General features: G+C 41.0%; 1 protein-coding gene across 5 annotated transcripts in view; it reads right to left on the bottom strand.

Moving 5' to 3' along the window:
• The window catches only part of UST (uronyl 2-sulfotransferase), a 421,134-nt gene that overhangs the window by 63,899 nt on the left and 339,938 nt on the right, over positions 1-17,297 (bottom strand). For 2 of the 5 annotated variants that reach the window (XR_004029389.1, XR_004029388.1), the window contains exons 9-12: positions 12,290-12,388; positions 11,300-11,674; positions 8,669-8,831; positions 4,711-5,531 (exon numbers count right to left, since the gene is read on the bottom strand). The gene's annotated coding sequence lies outside the window, so the exon portion shown is untranslated. Of the gene's footprint in view, positions 1-112; positions 5,532-8,668; positions 8,832-11,299; positions 11,675-12,289; positions 12,389-17,297 lie in introns of those variants that run through there. The other 3 variants (XR_004029391.1, XR_004029390.1, XR_004029392.1) reach the window with 3 other exon arrangements.

Here is a 17,297-nt window from a genome sequence, read left to right as displayed (position 1 = left end):
TGCTTTTGGTTTCTTCTTGTGTGGAATATTTTTCCACCCCTTTACTTTTAGTTTATATGTGTCTTTATGAGTAAAGTGAGTTTCTTGTAGGCAGCATATACTTGGATCATGACTTTTTGTCCATTCTGCCAATCAGTGTCTTTTAAGTGGAACATTTAATCTATTTATATTCAAGGTTAACATTGATATGTGAGGTTAACATTGCTCTGATCCTGTCATATTGTTAATTGTTTTTAGTTATTTTAAAAGTGTATTTCTCTCTTTTTCTCTGTCTTGTTGTCCTTGTGGTTGGATGAAATTCTATCATGTTGTCATTTGATTCCTTTCCTTTCCTCCTTCATGTGATTGTTTTATAAGAACAGTGCATTTTACAGTTCCATGTGTTTTGTGATGGTGAATATTTGTTTCCATACTTAAGATCCCTTTGGACATTTCCTGTAGAATGGGTCTAGTGGTGACAAATTCCCTCAAGGTTTGCTTGTCTAGGAAAGCCTATATGTCTCCTTCATTTATGAAGCTTATTCTGGCAGGATATAAAATTCTTGGCTGACAGTTATTTATTTTATTTTATTTTTTCATTTCAGTACTTTGAAAATGCAATCTCATTCTCTTTTGGCCTGTAAGGTTTCTGCTGAAAAATCCATTGTTAGCGTGATGGTGTTTCCTTTATAGGAAACTAGACATTTTTCTCTTGCTAATTTTAAAATTATTTCTTTCACTTTGACTTTAGACATTCTAAATATAATATGCCACGATGAAGTCTTTGTGCAGTGTATTTACCTGGAGATCATTGGGCTTCCTGGATCTGGATGTCTAAATGTCTTGATAGACTTGGGAAGTTTTCATCACTTATTTTCTTAAATAGGTTTTCTAAACTTTTTGATGTCTCTTCCTCCTTGAGAATAGTGATAATTCGTAAGTTTGCTTGTTTTATATAATACCAGACATCTTGAAGACTTTGTTCATTTTAAAGTTCTTTTTTCCTTATTTTTGTCTCACTGGATTATTTCAAAAGACCCCAACTCAAGTTTTGAGATTCTGTGTTCTACTTGGTGTAATCTATTATTGAATCTTTTGAATGTATTTTGCATTTTCTTCAATAAATGTTTTAGTTCCAGAATTTCTGCCTTTTAAAAACATATCTATCTGCTTGGTAAATTTCTCATTCATAGCCTGAGTTGACTTTCTAGTTTCTTTGTATTGGTTTTCAGATTATCTTGCATCTCATTGAGCTTCTTTAAAATCAATATTTTGAATTCTTTATCTGGCATTTTGGGGAATTCTTTTTGATTGAGATCTGTTACTGGGCAATTCTTATTGTCCTTTGATGATGTCGTATTTCCATGTTTTTCATGTTTCCTGTGTCTTTCTGTTGATATCTGCTCATCTAGTATAGCAGTTGCTTGTTTCATTTTTTTTTGAAATTGCTTTTGTGGGGGAGAATTTTTTCCTAGGAATGTATGTATGTTGATTGAGTAAACTACTTTGACTTTGATTTTGGTTGCCTGTGGTACTGTGATCTTTGTGTGACTTCCTTGGCAATATACAGTATCAGTGGTATCTGTGATTTCTTTGGTGACTTAGAGTACAGTTATTAGTTGAGGTTGTGGTGAAGTTTTGCTGGGGACTTGGACACCAACTGAGCCAGTGTTCAGGCCCAAGTAGCAGCAGTGGAATGAATGTGCCTGTTTTTAGGTACTGGCTCTGGTGTTAGTGGACTCTGGAGCACTGATTCTTGGGGCTCCAGGTGGCTTGCTTAGAAGCTAGTTGTAGTAGTGGGCTAGGTGTGTGGATGGGTTCTCAGGACCCTGGGAAGCTGGTGTCATGTGGGTGATGGCAGTAGCAGTGGTGGAGCAACCCACTAGGACCCAAGCAGTTCAAGTAGGTATTGCTAGAAGCTGCAATGGGTTGGATGAGCCAGTCCTCCACCCCACGATGCCTGTAGAAGGGTAGTGGGTCTTGTCCTAAGTGTGCTTAAGGGAGCTTTGTCTCCCCTGTCCCTTCCCTGGCTGGGTGGCAGCTGCAGCCACATCACCTCTGCTTGGTCTGAGGGTGGGACATAGCCCGGGGTTAAACTCTAAAAATGGTGCTAGCTGTGGGCTTGTGACAAGAGAATATGAGGGCCCGCTAAGGCAAGCAGTGTGTGCAAGAAGCTATGGGGAGTGCAGCCCATTCAAGTCTGAGTTTCATAGCAGCCCATAGCAGAGTGGTAGATATTGTTTTAGGCATGCATAGGGGAACCTGGTTTTCCTGTCCCTCCTTGGCCAGGTGGTGGCTGCAGCCATGTTAGCCCAAGCTCAGCCCAAAAGTCTCAAGCCCAGCATTAATGTCTCAAAATAGTGTCTTGGGCTTGGGACCAGGGAGGATGGTATCCATCCCAGGCAAGCAGCATAGGCCAGAAGCTGTGGGGAGTGCGATCTACTCACATCTCAGTTTCATAGCAGCCCACTGCAGGGCAGTGAGTATTGTCCTGGATGTGCATAAAATAGCCTGGTTTCCCTGTCTGTCCTTGGCTGGGCAGCAGCTCATGTCAGCCTGAACTCAAACCAAGGGTGGGGAATAGCACAGTGTTAAATTCTCAAAATGGCATCTTAGGCTTACCAGAAGGAGGAGGGCCTCAAGGCAAGAAGCTGTGGGAGGTAATACACATTTTTGGAATGTCTCCAAATGTGAAGTTCTGAGTAGCCACTGGTAGGTGAATGAAGGAATAAGCCCTGCAGAAGTTCACAGGGTAGCTGGGGGAACCAGACATGAATGCAAACTCTGAGGGCAATATTAATAGAACTGAGTAAATAGCTATTAGGATGAATAGACAATTAGCTAGAATGCTTTTATCCACAATAACTTTGGATCAATGGGGATTCATTATCTGTAACCCGCAGCCTCTTCACTCTGAACATGGACAAACACACCTGGATCATTGAGATCCTCAGTTAAACAGCATATAGCTGAGTATACAGTCACCAGAAATCCTAAGATCTTACTTGAATGGTCATTGTATTGGCTTAGTTCTTACAGTCTCAATGATTGGTGCCTCTTTAATAACTGAGAGTCTGGCTTGGGTGCCCCTTCTCTTTTTTTCCATGACACCCTTTGGCTGAAGAGAGTAGACACAGCAGTAAAGGGAAGGACAGGAGAAACAGTGTCCCTGGAGGGTCCTTAAGACTGGTCATTTCCTTATGCTTCTTTAAGAGTTGAATGTGTGATGAGAATTTCCCCTTTCTGAAGGTGCAGGCTGCTGGGAAAGAATGTGTATGTAGGGGTAGTGGTGGGGGAGATGTGTGGGGAGATAGGACAGGAGCAGACTTCTTTCTGCTTTGTGCATGGAGGGAAAACCACACAGATCTATCCCATCGTGCTTTAAGCCTCCTTAACACTGGAAAGCACTATCTCTACTCAGGGCACCAGCCACTGTGACCTTGAATGTTTTCTATACAAAGTATACACATCAACAGACAGCTGGTGTCCACCATTGTGAACTACACTGGACCTGTCTGAGAACAATAATAAACCTTTATCATCCCATGCAGCATTTCCAAGCATATGGTCATTGATGCTTGCTCCAAACTTGTTCAATAAATTTTAGAATAAATTCTTTTTTTCTTATGTTGGCTTAGAATTCAAATAATTTCCATTGCAGTATGATCTCAACCTCAGTACCAGAAGCTTTCCTATGCAGCTTCCTTTTCTTTATATAGTGACTGTGATTTTCAGTGTGTGGATTTGTTTGATTCCTGTGATCCCAATTATTCCTCAGCTTATGAAGATGTATCTAACCTGGTATCTGTAGAGTTAATGTTCAACTTCCTTTAAAATCTCTTAGCAACTAGTATGATAGATGAAGCCCAAAAAAACACTTAGGTTCTTGCTTGAGGATGTCTATCTATCTAAAATGTTATTTAAAATTATAAAAATTATATACTTCACACACACACACACACCCACACACGAAATGCTTGTCCATTGAGTGAGTGGATTTAGCTGTTACTCAAAGGGGAGAAATATGTAACTTCAGGTCATTTTTCAGGCTAAGAATTAGACTTCCTGAGTTCTGGGTAGTACGAGGGTTTGTTTCAGATTCCTTGAATCAGAGCCCTGAGTCTGCACACCGGCCCCATGGTAGTTACATTACTGGAATCTTGATCTCCTTCCAAGAGAAGGAGATCATGCTCAAAAATTACATGAAAAGATTGAGTGAGCTGACCTGAAAAAAATTAGATGAAAGAGATAGTGTTTTTCATCTTTAGTATGTTGCTGTTTAACTATCAAGGATATCTAGATTTCTAGTCATCAAATGCTCAGTGACCTTCAGAAGTGTGCTTTCCTCCCACTAGTAGACAGTAATACTGTAGTTGCTGAAGTCAGAATACACAGGTATTTACTTGCCATGTAATCAGCATAATTGCAGAGGATTGTTCTGTGTATAACTTGGAAAGTATTTTTTAACCTCTGGAAGCTCTGTAATCTAATTACTGATTTTCTGTTTCACTTACCACTTCCCTCTACACATAAATCTGTGATGATGTTTTTAAAAAATAAGATCCACTAAAATTCTAGATGATTTGCAGGCATCCCAATTTCAGTTAACCTTTTCTTTCACAGACTAGTTTAGATTACCCCAGTAGCTAAACATAGTGTATTTATCTTTAGTTTAACAAAAATTCTAACAAAACCACTTATTAATGATTAGTTGGGTTCTCCATTGCTTACCAAGCTATAATGCTGTTGAAAGACAACTTTTAACTCCTGCATAGGTGTCACACTTCAAGTTCTTGAAAACCTCTATAGGCATTTTCTTCCTTTTTTCCTTTCTTATTTAATTAAATTATTCGAATAGTGTGTCAGGTTTAGCTGCTGGAGGTTTTATGGGAAATGTCACTTGCAGGCTGTAATGTGCTAAAGGTTAAAGCTTAGTCATTCTTTTCAGAATTAGCGAATTCAGCATTCCTTTCTTTGGACCTCCCCTGGGCACCAGCCTACTTTCTTTGAAAGGAAATCATCAAGGTTTCACTTGGCTTTTTCATACCTCCCACTCTCCTCCATCCAAACCCCAAGGACTCCAAGTCATGACCACTTAGAGGGCCTTTTGCTGGCAGTGATGTGGACCTGTGGCTGGAGGAACCTCTCATTCAAAGAAACAGGCAGACTTTACTACTGCTGATGATCAATATACCATGAATGCATGGACAAAGGAAGAGAGGTAGTCATGCCCAAGAAGAGAGAAATGAGAAAGCCAGGAGCAGCATCAAGGCGATGGGAAAGGCAAACCTCCTATCAAGGATGGAGGAGACCAGGCACATTTCAGAGCTACTGCAGAGGGGCAGTAGCACCAGCCACAGTTTCACGCTAGGCCTGGGGTATCTGCAAGTATCTTGGCCTGGTTTATTGGATCTGTCTTCCTTCTTTGGGCAAATACAATCTAGTCCCAATGAAGAAAAGCTTGCTGCACGTTTTCTCCTCAAGCTTTGGAATGCTACCAAAACTGGAAAAGTAAATTCCATAAATCTCTGCTCATCTAGATCTTTCTTGTTCTGGAAAAAAAAAAAAAAATACTCAGCATGAGTTCCACAACTCCTGCAGCCCACACTGCATTCTCCCTGTGAGCCTTATAGATTCGGGTCTGAACCATAAAATTCAGTAGTTCATTATCCTCTGACATGAACCATTCAAGAGGGAGTGTGGAACTGAGAATTCCCGGGGCACAGGATGGGAGGTGGAGGGGCTGACAGCTGTGTCCAGGGCAGCTCTGCTCCTGAGCACCATTACGGTTGTGCTGTCTTGGTATACTCATCTGCATCATTAGAAACACAGGCTCAGTGTCTGTAAGTTGACTTGCTGTTGTAAGACTTCAGATCCTTACATTGCTTTCTCACTGGGCTTATTTCAGGTTCCAGGAGCAGAAATTGTGTTTTATATTATTTCCTCTTCCTCTTCACACGGCATCAGTAGTCTGCCTGTTCATTTATTTAACAAGTATTTATTGAACCTTTGCTGTCCACAAGCACTATGCTGGTGGAAGGTGGACATGCTGCTGGTCCTTTGACAGGTCAGTGGTTCTCACACTTCAGCCAGTATCAGAATCTCCTGGAGGCTTCTGTTAAAAACAGATTGCTGGGCTGCTGGGCTGCACTCCAAGAGTGTCTGATGGTTCCCAAATTGTTTTTTTTTTTTTTTTTTTTTTAATGGAGTCTTGCTCTGTTGCCCAGGCTGGAGTGCAGTGGCGTAGTCTCGGCTCACTGCAACCTCCTTTTCCTGGGTTCAAGCGATTCTCCTGCCTCAGACTCCCGAGTAGCTGGGATTACCGGTGCCTGCCACCATGCCTGGCTAATTTTTTGTATTTTTAGTAGAGAAGGGGTTTCACCACATTGGCCAGGCCTCATGATCCTCCCGCCTCAGCCTCCCAAAGTGCTGGGATTACAGGCGTGAGCCACTGCACCTGGCCCAAATCTGTATTTTTAGTAAGTGGCCAGGTGATGCTGAGGCTGCTGGTGTTGGGGTGTGAGGACCACATTTTGAGAAGCACTGGTTTATTCACACAGCAGTTGGTGACGGCACTATTTTACCCAACAGCTCTTAACAGCTGGCATCTAAACTCCTCCTGAGGAAGAATCTTCCTTTGTCTGAAAAAATTCCTTTAAAAACTTGCTTGGATTGGCAACACCTTTGGATGCCAGCCAGCAGCAAGATATCAGGAAAGGAAACATGCTCTTCAGTATACATTGGGGAATTGGAGGGTTTCACACCTGAAGAACAGGGGAGATGAATGAAGAGGGTGAGAAGAAAGGAAAGAGAAAAAGGGCCAGGCAGGTGAGGGGCCAACCATCCATGTGAAGGCTTGTTTTATGGGGCGTCCTTGTGTGCTATAAAACCTGTCTTTGTTTATTGTCTTTTTTTTGAGACAGAGTCTTCCTCTGTTGCCCAGGCTGGAGTGCAGTGGCATGATCTCGGCTCACTGCAACCTCCGCTTCTCAGGTTCAAGCAATTCTCCAGCCTCAGCCTCCCGAGTAGCTGGGATTACAGGCACCTGCCACCACACCTGGCTAACTTTTGTATATTTAGTAGAGATGGGGTTTTGCCATGTTGGCCAGGCTGATCTTGAACTCCTGACCTCAAGTGATCTGCCCGCCTCGGCCTCCCAAAGTGCTGGGATTACAGGCATGAGCAACCACACATTGCCTGTCTTTGTTTATTCTCTATTCCCTACTTGCCCTCCCCCAAACCTTCAACCCAAAGAAGCAAGAACCAAAGGGCGTAGAGGCCACAAAAAGATAAAGCTCTCTAGAAAACACAAGAACCCCAAGGAGCATCTTGAGGTTCCACAGGCTACGGAACTGGAATTCGTGGTGGGGCAGAAGCCCATGCGGCCTGGCTCTCCAAGGGGCCAGAGCCCCTTGATGGCTTCTGAGTAAGCCATGGCTGAAAGTTAAGTTCTCAGTGAGGTCTTGAAGGCCTGAACAAATATTTATTTTATTTTATTATGATTTTTTGAGATGGGGTCTCTCTATGTTGCTCAGGGTGGTCCTGAACTCCTGGGCTCAAGCTCTCCTCCCACCTCAGCCTCCCAAGTAGCTGGGACCACTGATGTGAGCCGTTGCACCTGAAATTTTATTTAAAGTGTTTTTATTTTAAACTTTAAGCCTTAAAAGAAAGAATGAAGCTGAAAATTCCATGAACATGATCATAATCAAAATTATACCTTATTGTACTAGTGCTATGAACTTTCTCAAATGTATAGTTTTCTTTGGTCTTTACCACAGTCTTGTCAGAAGAAAACACTAGTATTAGTCATATATTCCTATTGGGAAACTGAGGCATAAAAGATGAACAATAAAGCCATGGTTTCGAGCCTGGGTCTCCTGACAGCCAGTCCAGGGGGCTTTCCTAAGGAGATGCTGGGAAAAGCCATTGTTCTCAGAGCTCTATTTTCCTCTCAAATGAGGTAGCTGCAGAGTTCAATTTGAATTCTGAGCAAATTAATATTTGGAATGGTATCTCAGCATATCCCAGGGAGGAGGTTAAACCATTTTGTCCCTAACTTAACATCTGACTCTCAAACCCAGAGCCTTAGCTTTTTCCTTAAAACCCTGCCTGTCATTTGCCTGCAGGAGGGAAACAGGGAGGGCTGTGATCAAACCTAACTCTCTTTACATTTACAGCCGCATGTTACACTCTGATATCAATCTTGTAGCTGGAAAGGTCTATGTAAGAAATAGCCACGGCCAAATTCTGTTTTTTGGCAACCCTTATTCCATCTGTCTTGATAGCCGACAGGCAAATCAGTTTCATTCTAAATCAAAATGATGGGTGTCCTAGCAGTTCCTGGCCAGGCCAAGGAGAACTGAGGATGGGAGGATGCAGAGGTCCCTCCCCCCACTTAACTCTCGGCTTCAGGCATCCTCTTTAGCCAGGTGAGATCAGTTTTAAATTAGACTCTCTAACAGGGAGGAAGAGGACAAGACTCCACAAAACCCAGGCCTGAGCAGAGTTTGTGATTCAAAAGAGGGGAGCCTTCACACTGGGGAGCAGGGTGCTGAGAGTGAGGCCTTCTCTCTCCCCATGTCTCCAAACCCCACACACCTAGTCTTGACGGCCAAAGATCCTCACCAGAAGAAGGTGCTAGCATTTATTACGCCTTAATGTATCTGTCTCAGTTCCTTCTCACAATTACCTGTAAAGCACATATGCCTCTTTCACAGAAGACAGATCCTAGGTCTGAGGAACCTGAAGTAATCTGCCCTCGTTAATAGGTGGCAGGGTTGATATTTGAACTGTGTTACTACAAAGCCCATATTCTTCTCCACTCTTCCATCCCCTGGTTCCCCAAAGCCTGCCTGTGAGAAAAGAACAATGAGTGACTGTTTTCTTAAATACAAAATCACATCTTTTTAAATTTGGAGATTATGGTCTTAGTTTTTTGATGTGAAAATGTCTATTCTTTGCCCCAAATCATGGTGATGGTAGATAGTAATTCCCTTCTCTCCTCTTCCTTTTTTTGCTTCATATTTTTACTTGACCAGTGGGGAAAAGAAGCTGACAGTCCTATTTTGGTTCCATGTTTCTATTAATTTTTTTTTCTTGGTTCATAAAAGTCTGGGACCCCTGCTTTACACAGAGTAACTCCTCATAGCAAAAGAATAGCATAGCGGCTGGAACGCACGGCTGCAGCCGTGTCCTAGGTAACATGCTGATCATTTGATTTAGAATTTACTAACTGACACTGTACAATTGGTTCAAGTTTGGTGATAAGCTTTAAGTATGACTACTAGGGACTTCTTAGTCAAAGGTCATCTCTTCTTTAACCTGAAGCTTCTTCTTCCTTTAAGATTCCCACTTTCCTTCCTGGTTGTGTCCGTATATCTGGGTTCTAGTTTCTTAACTCAAAAGAATATGTTAATCAGCTAATATTCTTCTGAACCCTTTTTTATTCTGTTCTATACACAGTTATTTTTCTAGGTTGAAATTTGAACATATTTTTTCTATACTAAATGTTTTCATGATTTTTACAAATGGTACGAGATTGCTACAGGCTGTATTAAATATTACAATGCCCTTAAATTTGAACAAAGCCAGTCTGGGACAGACAGTAAGTCCACAGCCTGACAGGCAGCTCCCCCTTGCTGACTGTACATTCTGTTGTGTTAATCAGCCGTGGGACACAGCCACTGCTGACGCCGCTCCTCTTTTGAATACCGTCACCTGTGGACTCAGGGCAGCTGCAGACCCTCCAGTCCCGGGAGCCACATCTTCAGACACAGCTCTGTGTCTGCGCCATCCCGGTTTCAGGGCCTCTGGAGCGTCTCTCAGCTCTCCTGCAATTTCCTTTATGGATGCAGTAAATCATTCCACACACCATGGAGAAGAGGAACAGTCTGAATTATTAGACCTACCTCCTTGGCTCCTTTAGAGGGGGATTCTCATATTGAATGATTTTCCCTCTTCACTTATTATTATTGTTTAGATTTAAAAAATTTTTTTTTGAGATGGAGTCACCCTCTGTCGCCCAGGCTGGAGTGCAGTGGCACAATCTCGGCTCACTGAAATCTCCGCCTCCTGGGTTCAAGTGATTCTTCTGCCTCAGCCTCCCAGAGTAGCTGGGACTACAGGGGCACGCCACCACACTCAGCTAATTATTTTTGGATTTTTTAGTAGAGATGAGGTTTCACCATGTTGGCCAGGCTGGTCTAGAACTCTTGACCTCAGGTGATCCTCTCACCTTGGTCTCCCAAAGTGCTGGGATTACAGGTGTGAGCCATGTGAAATGTTTAAATAAAACACCCAGAGAGTGTTCCTTAGAAGCTGACCAGGGGGATTCTGGTCGTGTTGGGACACTAGTGTTGGTTTCCCAGAGGTGGCAAGACTCTGTCACTTTCTTTCTCTATCTCTCCTGTTTACTCTGCCCTCCTGTTTCTCACTCCGTGTTCTCCGCCTTCCTTTGCTCAGTGAAAAACAATTAGTTCACTTCATTCATTCAGCCACTCACCCATTGGCTCATTTGTTCACTCCTTCATTCTGAGTGCTGCATTTAAGTGCCATGGATGCTGCAGTGAAGAAGACAAGGTGTTGCCCTCACAGAGAATGTGGTCTGGGGGATGAGACAATGGGTAAATGGGCATTTACAATGTAGCATGGTGAGCGCTACCCTGGGAAGGAGCACCAAGGGGCCCTGTCTAGCCTTGGCCAGGTCAGGCAGGGCTTCCAGGAGGCCTGCACTAAACTGAAGTCTGAATCCTCAGCACTGGGGAGGGAGCCAGGCAGCTAGGCAAATGCTAGTGTCTTTGGCTGTCTGGAATCTTTGCTTATGGGCTGTTTGTTTTCTGTTTGGTGACTTTAAACTGGTTCTCTGACCATGGTAGGAAACTTGGTGGCAGATGTGACAGGTAGAGGAAATAGTGGCATGCAGAAGCTGAAAGCGCATCCCTTAAAGGGGCAGAGGTGCCTGATTTTGATGCAGTTAAATAAGCAAAAGTGCAAATGGCGATTTGAGTGTGTACGTGTGTTTTGTGTTGTGTGCTCTTGTGAGTGTGTGTGTGTGTACTATTCATTTCTTGGTTCTCGTAACTAATCCAGTTTTCATATTCTTGTGAATTAAAAGCATCACTGAACTGAGACTAGATTTTCCCCAAAACCAAAATAAGGTGCTGAATTAAGAGTTTAAGAATTTAGGAATCTTTGGTTTCAAAATCAAGATCAACACTATCTCTTGCCCTTTTATTTTTCTTTTTCTCTTGAGGGGAGCATTATTTTGATATATTTTTGCCATTCAAGTATTCATAAAAGATTTCTGGAAGTCACTTTTTACCTTAATGAGTTGAAACATCATTTCTGATCAAACTTACTTTGCTTTGTAGTCTCCTTTTCACTCCTTGAATCCGTTTTCATACTTAGGAATATATGGATGCAGAGAACAGAGAAAAACATCTTAGCAAGAAGTGGAACATGCTCCATGAGTTACATCATGTACGTGTTCCTTCTTTCCATGATGCAGATTTGTTAAAATTCAAGTGAGGCAATTTTAACGCAGGATGGTGTTGGGTACGTTTTCCTGGCTGCTGCGTCAGAAAGAGGCCATACATGGCTACTCTGATTATTAGTACAGGTGCAATTATTCTTAGTCAAAGGTCTTGGTTTTCCTTAATCTCTAAAAGGGAGAAGAGAATGGGAATCTGTCCTCCAGCTAGATTATAAAAAGCAATGAAAACAGTTGTTAGAAATTGGTGGTTAAAAATCTAAACAATAGGATGACTATAAGTAGCAACAATTGACTGTGTATATTCAAATAGCTAGAAGAGAGGACTTTGGATATTCCCAACACAAATTACCCTGTTTTATTATCCATTGTATACACGTATTGAAATATCACAAAGTACCCCATGAATATGTACAATTATATGTCAGTTAAAAATAATAATAAAAGAAAAAAGCCCAAGCCAACCAATCAGCTGACAGTCCAAACTCTAACAAAACTTCCCTGGTAATCGGAAAAAAATTGATTTTGATTTCTAGCACATAAAATCTGTGCATTTCCCTTATGTAAATAATACCTCAATAAAAATAAATTATTAAAATATATACACAAAAAAGCTTAAAAAACCCACTCCTCTTTCTGGCATCTAGAAGAGTTTAATTGAAATGCATCCTGAAATTGTAAGGGAAATTGTTTAAATAAATGAATTAGCTGCCTAACTAAAGCCTACCCCAATCCAATGATCTTTTATCATATTACTCTGTTTTATTTTCCTGATAATATCTATCATTATCAAATTATCTTATTTGTTTCCTTATATATTACCTTTCTCCCCTAGAATGTTAGCTTCTTGAGGTCAGAGACTTTGTCTTGGTAACTGCTAAATCTTCCTCTTCTAGCATGGATCTTGGCACATGGCAGGGCCTTCATAAGCATATATTGAATAAGTGAATGAATATTTCCATCAGCAACAACTTCCTTGGGTACTTTTTTTTTTTTTTTTTTTTTTTTTTTACTATTATACAATCAAGACTGCTTGAGTAACTTGGGTTCGGGGGCTGAAAAAAAATGGAACTGTCATAGGCTTAAGGATCAGGAGCCCAGAGCCCAGTGACATTTGTGTATAAACTTTGGTTAGATGTTCGATTGCACTTACTGTCAATTTGTCACGTGAAAATGCAACGTTAGTTTTTATGACATACTAATAACTCCTGAGGGTTGTAATTAAATAGAAGCAATTTTTGTGAGGTACCAATATTGGGTCTGGAAATAACAGATTAATGAATAAAGAAAACAGAAGATAGTAAATAGGGACTTTGACACAACATAGGCTACTACATTTATGGAAATGGAAGTAAATGATATTTGAGGGATTAAAAAAATCATTCACAAGTACTTTTTTATCCACACAAGTGGATTTGGCTTACTGAAACCCTGATTACTATATAGAATAATACTTTAGCTCAATCATAAGGGAAGGGCAAGTTTTTTCATCATACATATTTAGTGGAACTGAAAGCTATTTTAGCAATGTGCTCTTATGTAATATTAGGTCATTTTCTTTGGAAAAACTCAAAGCACTTTTCAGCAGAATTTCAGAATTACTCTTCACATTCCAAGGAGGAGATGGTGACATTGAATCATTAAAAAAATGAGAAACCAGGCCCCAGGGAAGCCTGTCTCAAAATCAGGATGGCGTTCCGAGGATCAGCTAGAATACAACGTGGGCCTTATAATTCCCAGCTGTCTCCCCTGGATTTTCTGTTATTTGATCCAGTCGCTTTCCAAGTGGCAAAGAACCTATTTGATCAACATACCTTTTTTATTCATCAATGTAAACTCTAAATTTTGCTTCACATGGGCTGAATGAAATCAAATAAGAAACACTTGAGAAGCATAAAATAATTTTATAATTAAGAAGTGGATCTTCCCATCTCTGAGGAAAATGACTGTGATGAACACCTAACAGTATGGCAGTCAGAGAATGGGATGGAATGAATGGACGCACTGAAGTGACAGAGATGACACAAAGCCGTCAAGACCTGAGAACGCGCTGTTCAAGTGGCAGCTGCAGCTTGTTCACCCTCAGCCTGGGCTCCCTGGGGCAACACAGACCCAAGGTGAGCTGAAATTGTACCCGCAGTTCTTCTTGAGCAAGAAAGGGTTTTCCCGGTGGAATTCCACAACTGAGTTGGAAAATAAAGATTAAGATACAAGCATGTGCCGAGGGACAGAGAACATGACTTCTGTGAGGTGGAGAGAAGAGAGCTATGCTGCACAAAGTGGAAAGGAAACTTTGCCACCATTAAATAAATGTAGCCAGAACAGACTCAAAGAGGGCTCTGAAGGGTGAAGTCCACTGAAGTTGTGTACAATTCATTATGCAAGGCAGACTCGAATAATAGCTGACTTAGTTTGATTTATACAGGTGAATCAATAATTTGCCTGAGAGATCCAATTTTGGGTTTAAATGATCTGAATGGTCTTGCCCTAAAATCAAGCTCTGTCCAGGAGCCCTAGTGATTGAGGCAGTGGAACATCTCTAGGCTAAACTGGTTGGGTCAGCTCTATCCACGCCTTTGTAAGCTGTTTTAACCATTTCACAAGAGTGAGGCATGATGGGAGGTTAAGGGAGCTTTCCTGTGATGGGATGCTGGGGAGCGGGACGGCTCACCCACAAGCTAAGGGTCTGGTTGAGCATTTGTGGTTCAAGTGCATGTATTTGCAAGGTACGGTTTGCCTTGTGTCAATGAACCTTTAAATGTCACCTGAGATCAGTTAAAAGTAAAATATTAAATATGTAGCAGCTGTGAGTGTATTGTAATTTATGTGAAAGTGCTTTGAAAACTTAAATGCTGTAGTGTTTAACCTTTTTCTTTGGTAACAGACCATTCTGAGAATCTGATGAAAATATGGACCCCCTTCCCAAAAGAAGTACATACCAATATGCTTATACCTTTATGATTCTCTACACAAATTCAAGAAGTTCACAGATATTCTGATGTCACAGCTTCCCTGATACAGAGATTTATAAGTAAAAAATGTTATTGAGTATTCTTTTTACATATTAAGTGAATGGTGGTATGTAGAGTTGTATATTTAACACGATCTCAGTGATATTATATATATATAGAAAAGGATATATGCACATGCAACAGACTGGAAGGATATGCACTAAAAGGTAAACAGTGCTTATATTTGGGTGATGAGATTGTGGGTGATCTTAATTTTCTTCTCTAAGTCTTGTTTGAAAATTTTTTCACTATTTTATTGTTAACAAGAGTCGCTGTGCCTTCTGACAGGTTATAGAAATACTGGGCAGAGCTTTCAAAAGCAAATCTAGGCTGGGCGTGGTGGCTCATGCCTGTAACCCCAGCACTTTGGGAGGCCGAGGCGGGCAGATCATGAGGTCAGGAGTTCGAGACCAGCCTGGCCAACATGGTGAAACTCCATCTGTACTTAAAATACAAAAATTAGCTGGGCATGGTGGTGTGCGCCTGTAATCCCAGCTACTCAGGAGGCTGAGGCAGGAGAATCGCTTGAACCCGGGCGGCAGAGGTTGCAGTGAGCCACGATGGTGCCACTGCACTCCAGCCTGGGTGACAGACAGCAAATCTAAAAAGACCCTGTAGTGGACCCTCTTTTGGTGGCGGCTCTATTCACAGTAGTCTCTCGTATTCTCTGTTTCACTTATTGCAGTTTAAGTTACCCTCAGTTAACCTTGGTCCAAAAATATTAAGTTATTTGGCCTGGGGGTGGGTGGTGGTGAGTTGGGGGAGGGGGAAGCACATTCACTTACTTTTATTACAGTATTTTTTATAAGTGTTCTATTTTATTATGAGTTAATGTTAATCTCTTATAGTGCCTAATTTATTAATAAAAATTAAACTTTTTTCATAGGTATGTATGTATAGAAAAACACATATCATATATAGGGTTTGGTACTATTCTTGGGTCCAAGCATCGACTGGGGGTCTTGGAACACATCTTCCTTATCCACGAGGACTACTGTATTTACCAGTCTCTGAGATCTAGTGATTTATACCATGGGAACACTCCTCCTGGCCTTCTGATTGGTCCAAGGATGGGGGGCCCTGACTAGCTAAACCAATCATTGTCTTTCCCCAAGATTTTTCTGAACCATAACTAGCAAGAAGCCAGCTCCTCTGTGGTGACAGAAGCTCTTAGAGTGAGGTTTGGAAGCTTTTTATTTTTTGGTGAGGGAAAGGGGGCACATTTTCTGCTCGTCTGGAAAAGAGAAAAAGAGCGGAGGGTGGGAGAGAGAGAGAGAAACACCAGATAGCATTTCAGTCCCTGGTTCCAGTTGCCCTTGAGCCCGACTGCACCCTTGTCCTGCTTGCATTTTGCTTTTTCAATTCTTTTTCTGATTTTATAGATACCCTTCTGCTCTTCCAATAGATTTTCTTTTTGTCTGAACTTGTTAGAGTTGGATTATTTCTGGCACCCGAAACCAACAAGTACATACAATTAACAAAAGTATAAGTAGTCATATAATATAACTTGGATTATATTCATAACCCCAATTGTGGAGTACAGAAAATCACCATATTACTTGACACAAAAAGTGATTGGCTTTGTGTGCCTGGCCCTGTGCAGGACAGAGGGAGGGAAAAAAAAACAAACACAAAAAAACAGACAAATTGAAAATTTTGGTTCAGATCCTGAAATCATCTTGTTTGTTAAGGAGGCAAAACTTGTCTTCTTGGCTCTATGCAGAAACAGACAATAGGGGATTGTTTAAACCCTAGATTATGACCATTTAAATTACAAGTCTATTCTCTCATTTATGAATGTGATGCTTCAGATAACACATTTACATGGGTATAAAAAAGAACTATCTTTTCTAACTTAATGAGCTAGAAAAGAATCTCTGCATTAACTTGGCAAACTGAAGATATCCGAGCTCTGCTAAAGAGAAAATCTCAGCCAATCTGTAGAGATTCTCTACAAGAATAATTACTGTCACATGGGTTGGTGCTCTTCACAGCCAATTCTATTTCAACAAATGTTTAACTATAATGAAATTAGCAAGAGATACTGGGACAATATTCTAGAAACATTTGACCTAGTGGAATTTCATAATGACCTTCCTAATTAAAATATAACCCACCCAAGCAAAAAGCTCCAACTTCAAATCTGGTCCTACCTGTATCCACTATGAAAGTGTGGAAAATTATATCTGCCTTTGGCAAATGTATGTTTCTACTGGGCTTAGAAATGGCCTGCCCAGGATAGTGTGCTAAGCTGGTGATGATGAAATCATTTCCACCTTTGGAGGCTGGTTATGGTGGCACAATCAGAAGGAAAGAGTTTTGAGCTTTACATCTAGAGTGACTATAAGATAATGAGATTAAATTTTTTTTAGTCTCATTTAGACTAAATTTAGATTAAATTTTTTTCTTTAAGCAATGTACTATAATCTACATATTCTAATTCAAGTAAAAGCTATGTTCACATTTCTTGAAGGTTGAGAGATATTGTTATTACAGCATTTTAGACTAAGACTTTGAGTAATTTGATCTTACATGACTAATATCTTTAGATGATTCTAGATTTTTGGATTTGATGCTATAGCTACGAAATAAGTATTTGGGGTAGGGCTTTCAAAATAGAATCTCAGTGTTTATTGTAGGTTTTTATCCGAATTACCAAATTACTTTTCAGAAATGTACCAATTTTACTCCCATCAGCAGAGCAAGAGTGAGTACTTCACGATCCTCTCTCCTCATCTCAGGCATTCACATACCTAAATATGTTTGCCCCAAAGCATCTCCAGTGATGCCACATTGCTTCTGTTCAAACTTCTTTGATT

This window comes from Nomascus leucogenys, chromosome 3 (assembly GCF_006542625.1).
Source record: "Nomascus leucogenys isolate Asia chromosome 3, Asia_NLE_v1, whole genome shotgun sequence".
NCBI lineage: Eukaryota > Metazoa > Chordata > Mammalia > Primates > Hylobatidae > Nomascus > Nomascus leucogenys.
The sequence above is the reverse complement of the archived record's forward strand: the minus strand, read 5'-3'. Positions and strand labels throughout refer to the sequence as shown.